The 14681-nt window shown below is 42.9% G+C and overlaps 1 protein-coding gene across 1 annotated transcript in view; it reads right to left on the bottom strand.

Moving 5' to 3' along the window:
- The window catches only part of zgc:92140 (uncharacterized protein C1orf21 homolog), a 30538-nt gene extending 15857 nt beyond the window's left edge, over positions 1–14681 (bottom strand). Inside the window, exon 1 of the mRNA XM_028587387.1 lies at positions 14394–14681. The gene's annotated coding sequence lies outside the window, so the exon portion shown is untranslated. The remainder of the gene's footprint in view (positions 1–14393) is intronic.

Here is a 14681-nt window from a genome sequence, read left to right as displayed (position 1 = left end):
TTAGTCATTTGATCCATTGTTAATACAAAAATATTGATCACTGCGGCTTTAAAACAAACAATTACTGAAACTGTTGTTGAATCTGTCTCAACATCATTTGGAAACACTGGCCTGTTGAAGTGTCCTTAAACCAAACAGCTGCCTCTTAACGTGATGGGGAGGATGAGAGTAAAATAAACTTAACACTTCTTATTATTACTCAGAATTTGGAAAGCAAAGCCTTCCCGCCCAGCAGGACAGCTGACACGAAGCAGTGGACGTCCCTGTCAATCAATCACAGCCACTCACACTGCGAGACACATTACACTATAGATAGTCTCCATTAGGGCCGCACAATTAATCAAATTTTAATCACAATCACGATTTTGGCTTCCCACGATCAAATCTGCGTGATCGAGCGATATTTAAAATGCGTTATTGAACTAGCCTCGTGAGACCGTCCTGATCTGGCGAACTCCAGTTTTCCACTCGCAGATCAGTCTCTTTAGATAGAGAACATTTGGAGCCGTTAGCCAAACGACCGGGCCAATCAGCGTTGGTTTTGAGGCGGGTTAGGTGGTGATAGACAGATGGTTTATCCAATCATCTAACCAGTATTTTCAGACAGCGGTCCGGGAACCTGAAAGGGTGCCTTTTATTCCTAAATTCTTGTTACACAAACGGCAAATATCCTTTACCGACATTTTGCCTGCTTGCTGAGCTAACGAGCTATGCTTTGCCTGCAGCAGCAGGGGCGGGCTTGTGGTTTATTTTCATACGCTTCGTGGATCTGATTGGTTGATTTGGCCCGTCTATCACCAACATAGGTGATAGACAGATGCTTCATCCAATCAGCTAACCAGTATTTTCACCCCTTTCCAAAAGTTCTCCAACGGAAAGTTCCCAGATGGATATGCCGAGCAAATGCGAAGCGATCCATCTGGCGGAGTCAGGTTATCATTGAACGCTCCTTATCAAAGTTTTTGCAAAGCCAAAGCGCTCCATAAACCACTGTCTGATCACATACCTCCGTGAGCCAATCAGAGTTGTTCCCTGCCTGCACCGCGCAGCTTAGTTTTTAGATGTAGACAGTCACAGAGGACAACAGGTAGCAGTTGGTCATCATAAGCCGGTCACAATGTTTACCAGTTTACCAGTAAACGCAACATTTTGTCCCGTCGGTGTTGCAATGACCATAGTGCTAGTTTGTGTTTGTTAGCTCATAGCTTTAGCAGCAGACTGTTGGGACGTCCCGCTGTTGGAATCCTCTATATTGAAATACAGTCACACTACACCGTTTGGCTGTCAGCATTTTAGCCTTGTTTAATCCAGTTACTACTGTGGTTAACGGCATGCTAACGTTACCTGTTGTGTAACGTGTTATTAGTATAGCTAGCTAATGGTAGGCTAATGTTACCTGCTGTGTAACGTGTTATTAGTGTTTACTGTAGCTAGCTAATGGTAGGCTAACGTTACCTGCTGTGTAACGTGTTATTAGTGTCAGCGATGTTTATGTTGCCTCTAAAGTGGGTTTCGGAGCATCAGAGCGCAACGCAGACATGTAAGTAGCAGTGTAATGAGCCAATGAAATGAAATGAAAACGTGCATGTGTGGAAAGCGGTCGTACAACAGCTGAAATAGCATAGTCCTTCACAGTATCCTTCAATAAAGGAGGAATGTAGCACAATATTGATGTATTAGCAGGAATGTAGCACAATATGGATGTATTAGCAGTAATGTAGCACAATATGGATGTAAAAGCAGTTATAATTAGCCTATATGACAATAAAATTAGTTTTGGTTAAAATCAACAAATCGTGATAATTAATCGTGATCTCAATATTGATCAAAATAATCGTGATTATCATTTTGGCCATAATCGTGCAGCCCTAGTCTCCATGTCACTCACACATGCCATATGCTGTCACTGACAGAGCCCATCTGACGGCTGCCGGTTGCACGTGCACACATATAGCCAATAATTACCCATCACCGAAATGAAATCTGCAGTGTCGCCGATACATAAGTGAGAGGATGAAAGCTGAGGGGGCTGGAGAGATGCTTTTTTGGAGAGGCAGTAAAGACAAAGACAAGGAGGAAGTAGAATGTTTGAAAGAAAGGTGGGCAGGGGTGAAGGAAAGATGGAAAATAAGTGGGATAGAAAGAGGCCAGAGAGAAAGACGGGAGCAGAGCTTCAAAAGAGCGCCGCCTGCCCCCTCCCTCCCCTCCGCCCTTCAGTGATCCTCAGAGCGTTTGAAGTTGACAGGAGGCCAGTGTTTACTCCTGTGTTTAGGCTGCGTCTGACCAGCCTCCATCTCTCTGCTGGACACGACACAAAGCGCCAGGTGTACAGAGTGCAGGGAGCGGTTACTGGGAGCTGACTGTATGGATGGCTGGGACCATGTCGTGTGTGTTGTGGTTGTATAGTTAGTATATCAAAACGCGGGTGTTGTTATCATAGTTTTAGCCATCATATCTAATATGGCATTCACAAAAGATATTTGGAAATGCGGTTCCATGGCTAAAAAGATGCCAGTTACTTAGTTGATTATACATATAAATAGAGGTGGGCGATATATCGTTTAGACGATAATATCCAAATTGTTGTCTGGACGATATGCAAAATTGGGATATCGAATATTTCATAAATGTACAATCCGACCCCCCAAACATGAAAAGAGCTGAAGGAAGTTAAAGAGAAAACAAATAACGCACACTATAACCTTCTAAACAATTATATGTAGCGATTTTAGGGTTTGTTTGACTGTATTTTTTGTACAAAAATCACGATTGTCCCGCACGAGAGTAAGCTGCTACTAGCTAGTTCTTACCTGTGCGTTATGACATTCACTCATGTCAACAAAGATGGCGGTGCGCGATTGTGCAGCGGCTCTCCTGTCGGTGTATGTTTATACAAGTACGTACAGCCACACTGAACTAATCAATACAGGACCACGATACAACACAGCCGTTATGAGAGCCTTCCAGGCGGCTCATAACATCCCGGAGGAAATAGCCTGACCGAGCCCTCCAAGTTGTTGTCGGCGCTAGCACGCCGAGCTAGCTATCTACCGGCAGAATGAGAAAATAACTCCGGCACGACCAGAGGCGGAGGACTGCATTTTTGTGCACAATGAATGGAGTACCAACTGCAGGATCGTTGCCCAGCACGGCTCACCTGACCTGGAGCCCTGTCGGTAATATACTGACCATTTTATTTACTACGAAAACAGCAACGAAAACGTTTGGTTCACTGCTAACCATAGTGAACAAACTGCAGCGCGATCACCTGGATACGGGATACAGGGGACTTTAACAAGGCGTCCATAAAGTCTGTTCCCCTCCAGCTTTCTCCCAGCATGTAGATTGTGTTACTAGAGGGAAGAACACACTAGACCATGTATACTCTAACATCTAAAAAGCACACAGAACTGCTCCTCTCCCTCACCTGGGCCAGTCAGCTCACATCCAACTACTCCTGATCCCAGCATAAATCCCGGTCAGAAGGACTATACAGCCAAGTAGAAGGACTATCAGAACCTAGTCTGACCCAGCCTTGTCCCAGCTCCGGGACTGCTTCCAATAAGGACATGGTTGTGTGCAATATGTTACAGAACAGAACCCTTTGTTTATTGTTATGATTTCATCTTGTTTGTACATTTTCCCAAGAGAAAATAGCCTCCGAACAGGGCTTCTTTTAACTTCTAGGATTTCAAAAATATCATCTGAATATCGATATCGAGATACTGAAAAAAAATATTGAGATATTAATTTTTTCAATATCTCCCACCCCTACATATAAATAAAAGAAACAGGCTACAATGAGAGCTCATTAGCGCTCACTTTTTCACATCTTTTTCTAATGTGGTTTAGATACTGTAATCTGTTTCCCCTTCAGACTTTGCTACAGCACCGTCCCCACATTCCCAGATGAGTTAGGGCTGTCACTTTCTATCCAAAACTCAAACTATTATTCAAATGTGTGAAATTATTTAATATTCAACCTATAATGATCTGTCCAAATCTGAAATTCACTGTGTAAGAGCATAGAACATCTATAAAATGCTCTGCTGTCTTATCAAGAACAAACCCAAGCCTAACCCAAGATGGATTTTGGAGCCTGATACAACTACATTATCGATGAACTGAATACTACTGAATTTGTCTGTGATCTTTGGTAGACAAACTATAATAGAGACACTGTTTTAAATTACCTCAAATATATATTTTTTGACATTTCAACCACTGCAAGATCTTGTTACTTATATCGGCCCATGTATTGGTCTAGCTCCAGTCCTATAAGTAAATTAGGAAATCGTGGTCTCATTGTTATCACAAGTTGGTGGAAACTAACGAACCAAACGGGTAGTCGTAACACCAAACCACTTTGAATCAATACCATAGATGTAAAATTTGTTAATAAAGTTGAGGCTGTTTGCTTCCTTTTCAAAATGCAACTGCGTTAAAGTAACATGACAACAAATCTGAAGTCAGCTAAAGCTTGTCATGCTAGTGAGGTAGTGGAAGTATGTGAATAAAAAGGAAAACATCAATTCTATGGTTTAGTTTAGGATTTAATTATGTGGGTTGCAAACAAATTCTGGTTTGAATTTGTGGCAACCCCATGGTAAGTACATTCTAACCAAATTTATGAATATATGACTCTAGTGTAAATTAATTATACTTTCATTCTGTTGCGAATGTGTGAGCCGTGTGTATGTTATACCGAGGATGAGAGAATTTGTATATGAATCACTTTCTCAGGTCTCCAGGTGAAACAACATTAATCTCTGGAGCCTGAGCAGAGCATACACATGAATTTCTCAAAGGGCCCACAGGTGAGAGGCGGCTGTAACTAGGGAAAGAGAATCAAGACCCTCACACAAGCTTTGGATTTGCGTGGTGTAACCTGTGAGAGACACACACACACACACACACACACACACACACACACACACACACACACACACACACACACACACACACACACACACACACACACACACACACACACACACACACACACACACACACACACACACACACACACACACACACACACACACACACACACACACACACACACACACACACAATGTGTCTCTTGACAGAGTCGCTTAAATGAGGATTCTGCCCGGAGGAGGACGAGGTGTGCACCCAGAAATACTGCCGGGGGTGCTTGTTCCCTGTCAGAGAATCACAGCAAAGTGAAGCGGAGAAGCAAAAGAGGGCTACAGAGACTGAAAAAGACGAAGAAAAAGCACATACAGAGAGGGGACAGTCGGCTTTCTGCTAACTCTGGGCTATTAGTGTAGAACTAAAGTGAATATTAGATTAGCAAAGCACAGAGACTCCCTTCTGAGACCACTGAAGGTAGTGCACTGAGAAATGTGAGCAGCCTTGATAGATTTTTAAGTTTCAAAAGGGTCTCCAGTGTGTGGGCAGCATCTGTTTGAAAGGCTTTGAGTTGTGTGTATTGAAACATCAAATTGTGAGTAGGAGCAGGCTAAAAATAGACTGAGCAGTCCCAGACTATTGTTGTGTGCAGGGATAATGCTAGGCTGTGTGAATCCATAAGCCAAGCTATTACTTGGGTTATACATAAAAGCTACAGCTAGTAGGCAGACTATTACAAAGCCAAACACAGCACTGGCGACTCCAGCTGGAATCAGCCTGAGTTAGCACTGAGCTCTACCCAATGAGTCGCTCAGTGCCACATGGGAGACCACAGTGGGGCGTTGCACAGTGTTGATGTAACCCACAGGGCAGCTGGGCTGTGCTGCTCTCAGGCTCGCCCGCTCCTGTAGACGCTGAAGTGTGTCAATGGGACAAGCTTAGTATGGCGAGTCAGCTAAGACACACACACACACACACACACACACACACACACACACACACACACACACACACACACACACACACACACACACACACACACACACACACACACACACACACACACACACACACACACACACACACACACACACACCTCCCTCCAGATGCTTAACATTTATCACAGCATACTCGCCAAAGCAGTATCTCTAATTTAGAGATATAAATAATGCCATGATGTCAGCTTGCAAGTCTTACGTCATTTATAGCTCAACTTACAACAGATTTGGCAAAAAGCCTTCTGTCAGTATTACACATCGTAAGCGATCTTACGTCAAAACAATAATATAATCCTGGGCAACACTAAAGGGCTCAAACTCTTAAATGCATGTTAAGGCCAAAAGGAATCCTTAACACATACAAATGACCAAGCCCTTGTACGGTTTGGCAAACATACAGGCTTGCCCATGCCTGCATACCTGGAGGTGGGAGTTGACCTACTCTCAGTTGCGTGAATAAGCCTTCTTTACAAGTCAGTTTGTCAAAGGAGGAACTTAAAAAGACTGTGGAGTGAGATGTGAGCGTACATGCTTGCATAAACACAAACTGTGCACACAGGCTGAGCAGTGTGCAGCAGCGCAAAGGTTTCTCAAACACAAGTTTGTGCCAGCGGCAGAGTGCGCGACCACAGAGCCTGAAAAACTGGCTGAGCAAAAGTGAAAGAGAGAAGAGTAGTAGAAGGACGTTTTTTGAGGCGTGTAACAGGTTATTAGTTTTCAATGGATTTGATTTCATTGTGGGGCTATCAGTTCCCATCATAGGGATACTGTAAGCAGGAGTGCCTGGCTGTGGTTCAGCTTCCTGGAAAGTGGGGATTTGAAAGCCTAGGGAGGGGAAGTGATGACTTCAGCCGCAGTTAAAGCCACAAGGAGTCTCAGAGCTGCATATCCACCTGTGACAGGGCAGAGATTCATCCTCTGCTTCATCATGCTGCACTACTGAGCTCCGAGCCACGCTCTGCTGGTCTGCAGTGCTCGCTGGTCAGTGCATTACAATATGCTAGTGGTACAGCATCCCCCACCCCCAGAGAATGTGTAACTGAACTCTTGCTCTGCATCCCGGTGACAATTTAATTTAACCTACTAACCCCCCTGGTAATTTGCACTACCCTACCCATACTGTTCTATTTATTTATTTACAAATGTACATATTGTAATTACACCTATACATATCCATATTCTACTGCTCTTCATACTATTCATCATGCACATACACAAGTATTCTTATAATTACCACACTGCACATAGCTGTACATAATGTACATATCTGTCTATATGGTTCATTCAGAATATCTTTTCTGCTTTTTATGCACTTCTGGTTGGACGCAAACTGCATTTCGTTGTCTTTGGAGTTGTACTCTGCACAATGACAATAAAGTTTAATCTAATCTAATTTAAGCAAGCCACACATATCTTGACACGTCTCATCTCATGTCTAATTTAGTTCACACTCATTAAATGAGACATTGAAATAGTGCCTCTGTTGTTCTTGCCTTGAGGTTAATGCTTTATCTCATAAAATGTTTTAATGATGTTAGAGTAGGCTGTCTTTTCTTTAAAGAGAGGTGGCCCACCTATAAAACACTACGGAAATACGATCATTTATATACTGCCATGTCGATAATACAGAGGTAGATACCACTTTAATAACTGTGATTAAGCAATTGCTGGCAATATTCAGTGCAATTGCAATTCAATGAGAAGGACTTTTTTATGGCAAATAATATATTTAATTGACAGTATGTTTTACAATTTGCTTTTAGATTATGATGAACTACCTGATCCAGCTTTCATCGCTGGATTTCAACAAAAACAGAACGTCTGATTATTTTTTCTATACATTTTCCTACATCACGCTACATATTAATATTGCCGTATAAAATTCCTGTCGGGATGATAAAAGTCTGTCTTGAGTGTTTGTATTGATTTGTTTTATGCTTATATTTTATACATTAGCTAAAAGTCATACCTTGGAATAATGGCAACATAGGAGTGAACAATATGGATAAACTCCTCTATCATGGCCTATATCATCTTACTGTATGTCATGTTATCAATATATATATATATATATCATGATATTGAGAAACTGTGTATGGATAAAATAACAACACAGAAATAACAACGAATACAGTAGTGGTGGGACAAAAAATCAATATGGCAATATATCGTTGTCCTTGTATTACCTCCGACCCGATAAATCAAGGTGCCTCATCACCATAATGCAAAAATTACAATAATGCCATCAAACAATCCTGCTCATTGATTTGCAACTTTGCCCAAAATGGTTTGACATAGCAGACATTCTGACTCATCATAGTAGGAAAATAATGGGTGTTCCTAATAATAGTAAGCCAGGACATGTACAATACCAGAACCATGGAAATGGAGCAACTAAATGGAATTCAACCATTTTAAATTTACACCTGTACTTTTCCTAAAAAAATCTAAATCTATGAGGACTGATAAATTTATACAATCTCACTGTATATATCGACAAACCTTCGAGCAACAGCAAATACTTCCCCCTAATGACTAACCTAACACATTTAACATCATGTTTGCTCTTGCAATAAAAGCTAAAACCTAACTGTTGTACCTGAAGTTGCTTTACGACACATACGCTGTGTGCTGCAGTGTGTCGAGTGTGTCTTCGCCTCTCTCTGTGACAGAGCAGAGTTTCAGTACAACTCCTGGGCCAACGCGCCATAATATTTACTCTAGCCAGGCAGCAAATGCTGCACCTCATCTCTTGTCCCAGTTTAAGCACTCCATCAGTCTGACAAGACTGGGAAGCCGTGCCAACACACAGACACAGGCCGGTGGACAGTAAAGGTTTCTCAAGAGTGCTGTGCTGCTGCTTTAGGTGTACATCTACATTCTCTCTCTCATTGTCTGCTGTTGTGCGAGCAGCGGCTCTTTCCTCTTTTTTTCTGTGGTAATGACAAGTGGTCAGAGAGGGGGGGATAAGCTTAGACACGGGGGGGGGGGGGGGTAGATACAGGAGCTCCTCTGTTGGCTGAAACCATAGCCTGGCCACGTGACTGACAATGAGAGACACATTGCGCATAGGGAAGGCATGTGCTGGTTAAGAAATAAGAGTAGGTTTTTGACAAGTTGTTACATAGGCCTACATATACATTGGCAATATGCCTATGTTTTTACTCCAGGCCCATGAAAAGCAGTTGAGCTGAAATTGAGAGGTATGCATGGCTCTCGACATCTCCTTTCACTACTGTAGCTAATGGGGAGAGCAAGAGAGACCAAATGAGAGAAGGACGAAACAAAGGAGTGAAGCAGAAGGTGGGCCAGGTAGAACCAAACCATACAAAAACGGATTGTTCCACCTAATGCAGGCCAGGCTAGAGGATAAAATTTCTCCTCTGAGGCACTGTTTGGCGTTTGTGCCACTGGCTTCTCAAGAGCGAGACGGATTCCCTGAAAAAGCAAGTAGCTGTGCCCGTTTTATTCCCTCTGAGACATCTCTGTTCTGCTGCTTCCATTTGGGACTGAGGTAAAAGCAAGTCAGAGCCTGAAGTGGTTGGTGGGTGAAGAGCAGGACCAAAGGGGCTTTGAAAAGTAAGTTAAGAAATGCTTTAGCGATATTGTGGCTTCCTCCTGTGTGGACATGCAACACACAACCGAGTGAGAAAGAGAATATAGCAGTAGCATCATGTGGCTCATTAAAGCCAGCTCTCAGTCTAATGGTGGTCAATTTTGTCCAAGTTTGGCTCTTCTAACACACATTTTGCAAAGTTCTTTGCCTAACCTTTGATTTGAGATCTTGTTCTATTCCTAAGATATATTTAACAGGTGTATTTTTGGACTTCACAGTTACTCTGGTCTGGGTAAAAAGCATATATTTCTGTCCTGGTTACAGTTTCTCCAAGTAAAAAGACTGCTGCTAATTGTAGACATATAAAGGGTCTAGACCTTTTTCACGGCAGACACGTTGACATGTCATAGTAGGAAAAGCACAGTTATATTCAAAACCATTACTGATGGCTGCATTCCACTTAGGAGAGGCCCTGGTATTGTGCATGCTGACTCCCTGAAATAGTTGATGGAACTGAGCCATCGTTAAGGTTATCATTTTCAGCTGTGCTTTTGACAAGTCAAAATGTCTGCTGTGAAAAAGGTCCATCATGGTGTAGGTTTTTACTTTCATTGCTTTTTGTATTCAAGTTTAGTATAAGTAAGTATAAGTGCTTGTTCATTAAATGTACCAACAGACAGCTGCACATGGCTGGCAGAGCCTCAGCCTACTCCAACACAGCAACCCCACAAGGTCCAACATGCTTATGTTCTCTCATCCAAATCCATCTGAATTGCTAACTAACTAACTAACTTACTAACTAACTAACTAACTAAAATAAAAGAATACCAGCATTAATATTAATTACAAATTACCACAGCTGAAAACAAAAAAAAATAGATCTCAATCTCTGCGTAATTGGCGAGCATGCTGCAGGATAATTGGAAAAAGTGTTTCGGATGTCAGTCTGGTGTGTGAATGAAACGCATTGAAATGTTTGGCTGATCGAGCCCTTCACCAACGAGCTGCAGATGAGCCTGTGTTTCATGTCTCACCATGGCTGGTGTGATATATCCACAATCTTTTTCTTTCACATGCAAACCTGTGCTTTTCCTTGTCTAATATCCTGCTAAGAGACACACACGCCACAGCCAGGAAACCTTTCATTCAATAGACTCTTCAACAGGTTTTAATCAACTGTACCAGAGCTAATGACACCTAACATGAGGTCATTATAATTCACAGTCGGCCTACAGCAGTTGTACTGGGTTATGTGGTTGAAATCATCAGAATATTAATATTTTATCACATGTGCAAAATCACAAAACCAGGTCTAGGCAAGGTAGCCCACAACTGTTATAGATTACACAAGACCAAACTCCTATATGTGTAAATCTAATTCTGTTGGTTTTTAATTACAGCGTGCCCGAAATTTGTTAGTTTGCCACAACATAAATGTAGAGCTGAAATAATAAGCCTTGTTGACTAGTCAATAAGTCAATAGACAGACAATTAATCAGTAACTATTTTAATTTTTTTTTTATATAAATGGTTAATCCTTTCGGTCATTTTTCAAGTAATAAATGCCAAACATTTGCTGGTTCCAGAATTAAATTTGAGAATTTGATGTTTTTTTATCATTTAATGATAAATAAAATTGAAGCAATTGGAATTCAAGCTGAAACAATTAGTTGATTCATCGATAAGTTAATTGACTGAAAATTATTACTATTTTTGTCAACTGTTTTGACAATTGTGTAGATCATTTTTCAAGCAAAAATGCCAAACATTCATTGTTTCCAGCTTCTCAAATGTGGTTTTGGTTGGACAAAGAAAGAATCAGAGTCTCTGACTTTCACAATTTTACACAAGCAAAACAATTAATCAGCAGATCAACTGCTAGTGAAGCAATTAATAACAATACATAGTTGTTAATTGCAGCCCTAAAACATACACAATGATTTTATCACATTATGGTTCAGCTGGAAGTCAATAAGCAATACTGAAGTATTGCCCTGTTTTAGACTGCAGTTGTGTTGGATGTTTAAAATCAACATTGATCACTATCAGAGCTATTAGCCAATTCATAACAATGTTGAAGTGCAAAATAAAAAAACTAGGCTATGTATTTAGTACTAAAGTAAAAGACTCATCCTGTGTAGAAAAGCACAAATCACAAATATTGCACATTAAATATCAAATCGAAATATTACATAAAGTAATGAAGGAGCACAAATCAGAAGAATAAAATTGTATGCAAAGCAGGAATGTGTTGGTAGGTAAACCCACCTATGCCCAACCCAAGACAGCAGTATTTTTGTGATTTTATTTGTCCCTATTACCTGCCTTTATATTACATATATGGGCTTTTATTGAAAGTTGAACATTCCATTTCTTTTCTCACATCACTCCAACAGTGCAGTTGTCATTAACAAGGAACGGGCCTGCAGAGATCCTATCAGACACCATTTTATCTACGGTAGGGCACATATGTATTCTATCTGATGGGAAAACACTGTGCAGAGATTCACGCAGCACTTCAGAGTGAGAATAAGAGATAAGAAAAGAAAAGAAAAAAAAAAAAAACTGCCAAGCTAAATCAGTACTGGACCTTGTCTCCATGTCCCATCCCAACTGGACTCTGAACAAACTGCACTATAAACACTGTCAGGGACACAGAGAGATGCTGCTTTACCATTGGACAGACACAAACACACAAAGCATGCATGCAGGCTGCACAGCAAACCCCTGCTGACTCAAAAGGCAAGCATGCAGTCAGAGTGCAGGCCAATGGCAGAAATAGCCCACATCCACTGATCTGCACGTCAACTGCAATGCAGACACATAAACACACAAACCAGAAATAACAACGCAGATGATGACGACACAAGTGCCGATTTCAGCTTTCATGCTGCAACATTTGCTACTTGAGCCTTGATTATTCAGTCAGGTAGACGAACCGATTGGCCAGCGAGCCCCTCAGTCAAACTGGCAGACACACAGAACCCAGAGGGATCATGTTGCGCTGGCCTTGTGCTTTCTGCACTGCAATATACACTCCCTCATCACACCTGACAGCACTAAGCACTGCCGCTCAGAGAACACACAACGCAAACACAAACTGGATGTAAGAGACAGTCATGGGAACTCCCTCCCACGCCCACACACACAGACAGAGAAGACATCCTGGTAACCATGGAAACCCTCCACCTCCTCACACCGTGACATCATAGGTTTTGCATCATGACCCAAACAAGGGCCAAGCAATCCCCTAAGCTGCTGTTAATCAACGCAAGGTGTGGAGGCCACAGGTGTACAGGTCGGACGGGCGGATGATGGTGATGATGACTGGGAGGATGAGGAAGACGAAGGAGGACTAAGAATAGATTCTCCTGCCTCGGAGAAAGAGACAGAGAGAGAAGTGAGGAGGAGTGTGATTCAGTCTCTTTTGCTAGCCACCGGAACCAAAAACCATATGTGAGCAACGACTCATGAACACACACACACACACACACACACACACACACACACACACACACACACACACACACACACACACACACACACACACACACACACACACACACACACACACACACACACACACACACACACACACACACACACACACACACACACACCCCTCTCTCTGTGATGAGCAAGTGAGGGAGGCAGATGGATGAAGACAGACAGATGAATCAAGTAGGGAGGGGGGCTCGCAACATCCACTTACAAGATTGATTGTAACCTATATAACCCTGATGTAAGCTGCTGGTGACAGAATGATATTATCTTTAATGCTGGCCACAACAACCTACTATCACACCAGGGTGCTGCACACACAGCCACCAAATGGATGTGATGGTTAGGTGTTGATCACATGGGGAAATCTACAGTAGCTAACGGCCATATGGCACATTTAAAACGTAGCAGCCAGAAAGGCAGTTATCGAGCCCCCTTGGTGATGTAGTGTGTATAATACTGTCTGAGGAAGTGGGAAAGGATACATTTGAAGTAGACTCGGGGTGAGTTTCAGTTAATGAGCTGGAAATGAGTCTGTATATCAAATCTAATTCTGGCTGCAGTGACTTTCCTATTATTATCCAGAAGCTCCTGTCTTCCCTCGGAGGCAGACACATAGCAGTAACAACCATCATTCAGTACTTTCTAAAATAAAAAATACCAGAAAGCCTACTGGTCATGTGTGGTGGTCAACAGAAGGCAATTGTTTTCTCCTATCATGCTATGGGAGCTGTGAGGCACTCCGGCTGGAGCAGCAGCAGCGGCGGCAGCAGCAGCAGTAGCCCCCTGGCCCGGCCACAGAGCTCTGTCCTGGGGCGGGAGCTGCAGCTCCAGTCAACAGCTGTGTCCAGCTGCGCTACCAAGAGGAGACACTGGGCGCTTTGTTCCCTACAGGGGGAGGCAGAGTTGTCGGCAGAGGAGTAAATGGTCTACGCGTGTGTAGGCTACACATAGTTTCATTTCCACAAAGGTTAACGGCCTGTATAGCCTCCGCCAGCCCAGGTCCGTCTTCCCTCTCTTGAGTGTTTCCCCACACCAGACGGCCTTACAGCAGGCAGAGAGGGAGCAGCGGGACTGGGTGCCACAGCACACCAGGATGTGTGGAAAATTTCAAATGCGCTGAGCCAACACTGTCCAAGCCGAGCGAGCACATTCACACACTCCAAACCGAGCAATGTACACATCTCACTTGAAGCCCTCTTGTTTATTTTATCGCCCGTGAAATGAGAAGATAAAGCTGCGTTAGCGTTGCAGCGAGCACCTCCACCAAGAAAACATCGACAGATGCGAAGCCCAGTGTGCAGGAAGGAAAAGCGCCGGGTAATCACGGTACACACTCAGGAAACAACAACAAAAGAGAGGAGTAAAGAGAGAAAGAAACCACAAGCAGGAGCGTGGTTTTCCATGGAGGATATGTGACATCCCTGGTAGACGATTAACCAGTAATTCACACTGGTACTTACTCAGATGAACCGGTTCCGCTCGATCCACTGGAGGATAGCCGGTCGGTCTTCCGGCTGTGAGTCGGGCGGGATCTGCGCTGTGGAGACCGGAGAGCTCAGAGCCTCGAGGACTGAACGTAAACTGTGGCTTGCGTCATTTCACCAGGATGCCACTATTGCGCGCAGCAATGCAGCCATCTTGCTGAGGAGTGCCCCACCAACTCACCAATCACTGCTGGACCTGAGCTGCTGTCTTATTTTGGTCCCAGTAATGAAAGTGATCCACCGAGCTAGTATTTACAATAATGC

The sequence above is a fragment of the Perca flavescens genome, chromosome 9 (assembly GCF_004354835.1).
Source record: "Perca flavescens isolate YP-PL-M2 chromosome 9, PFLA_1.0, whole genome shotgun sequence".
NCBI classification, from domain to species: Eukaryota; Metazoa; Chordata; class Actinopteri; order Perciformes; family Percidae; genus Perca; species Perca flavescens.
The sequence above is the reverse complement of the archived record's forward strand: the minus strand, read 5'-3'. Positions and strand labels throughout refer to the sequence as shown.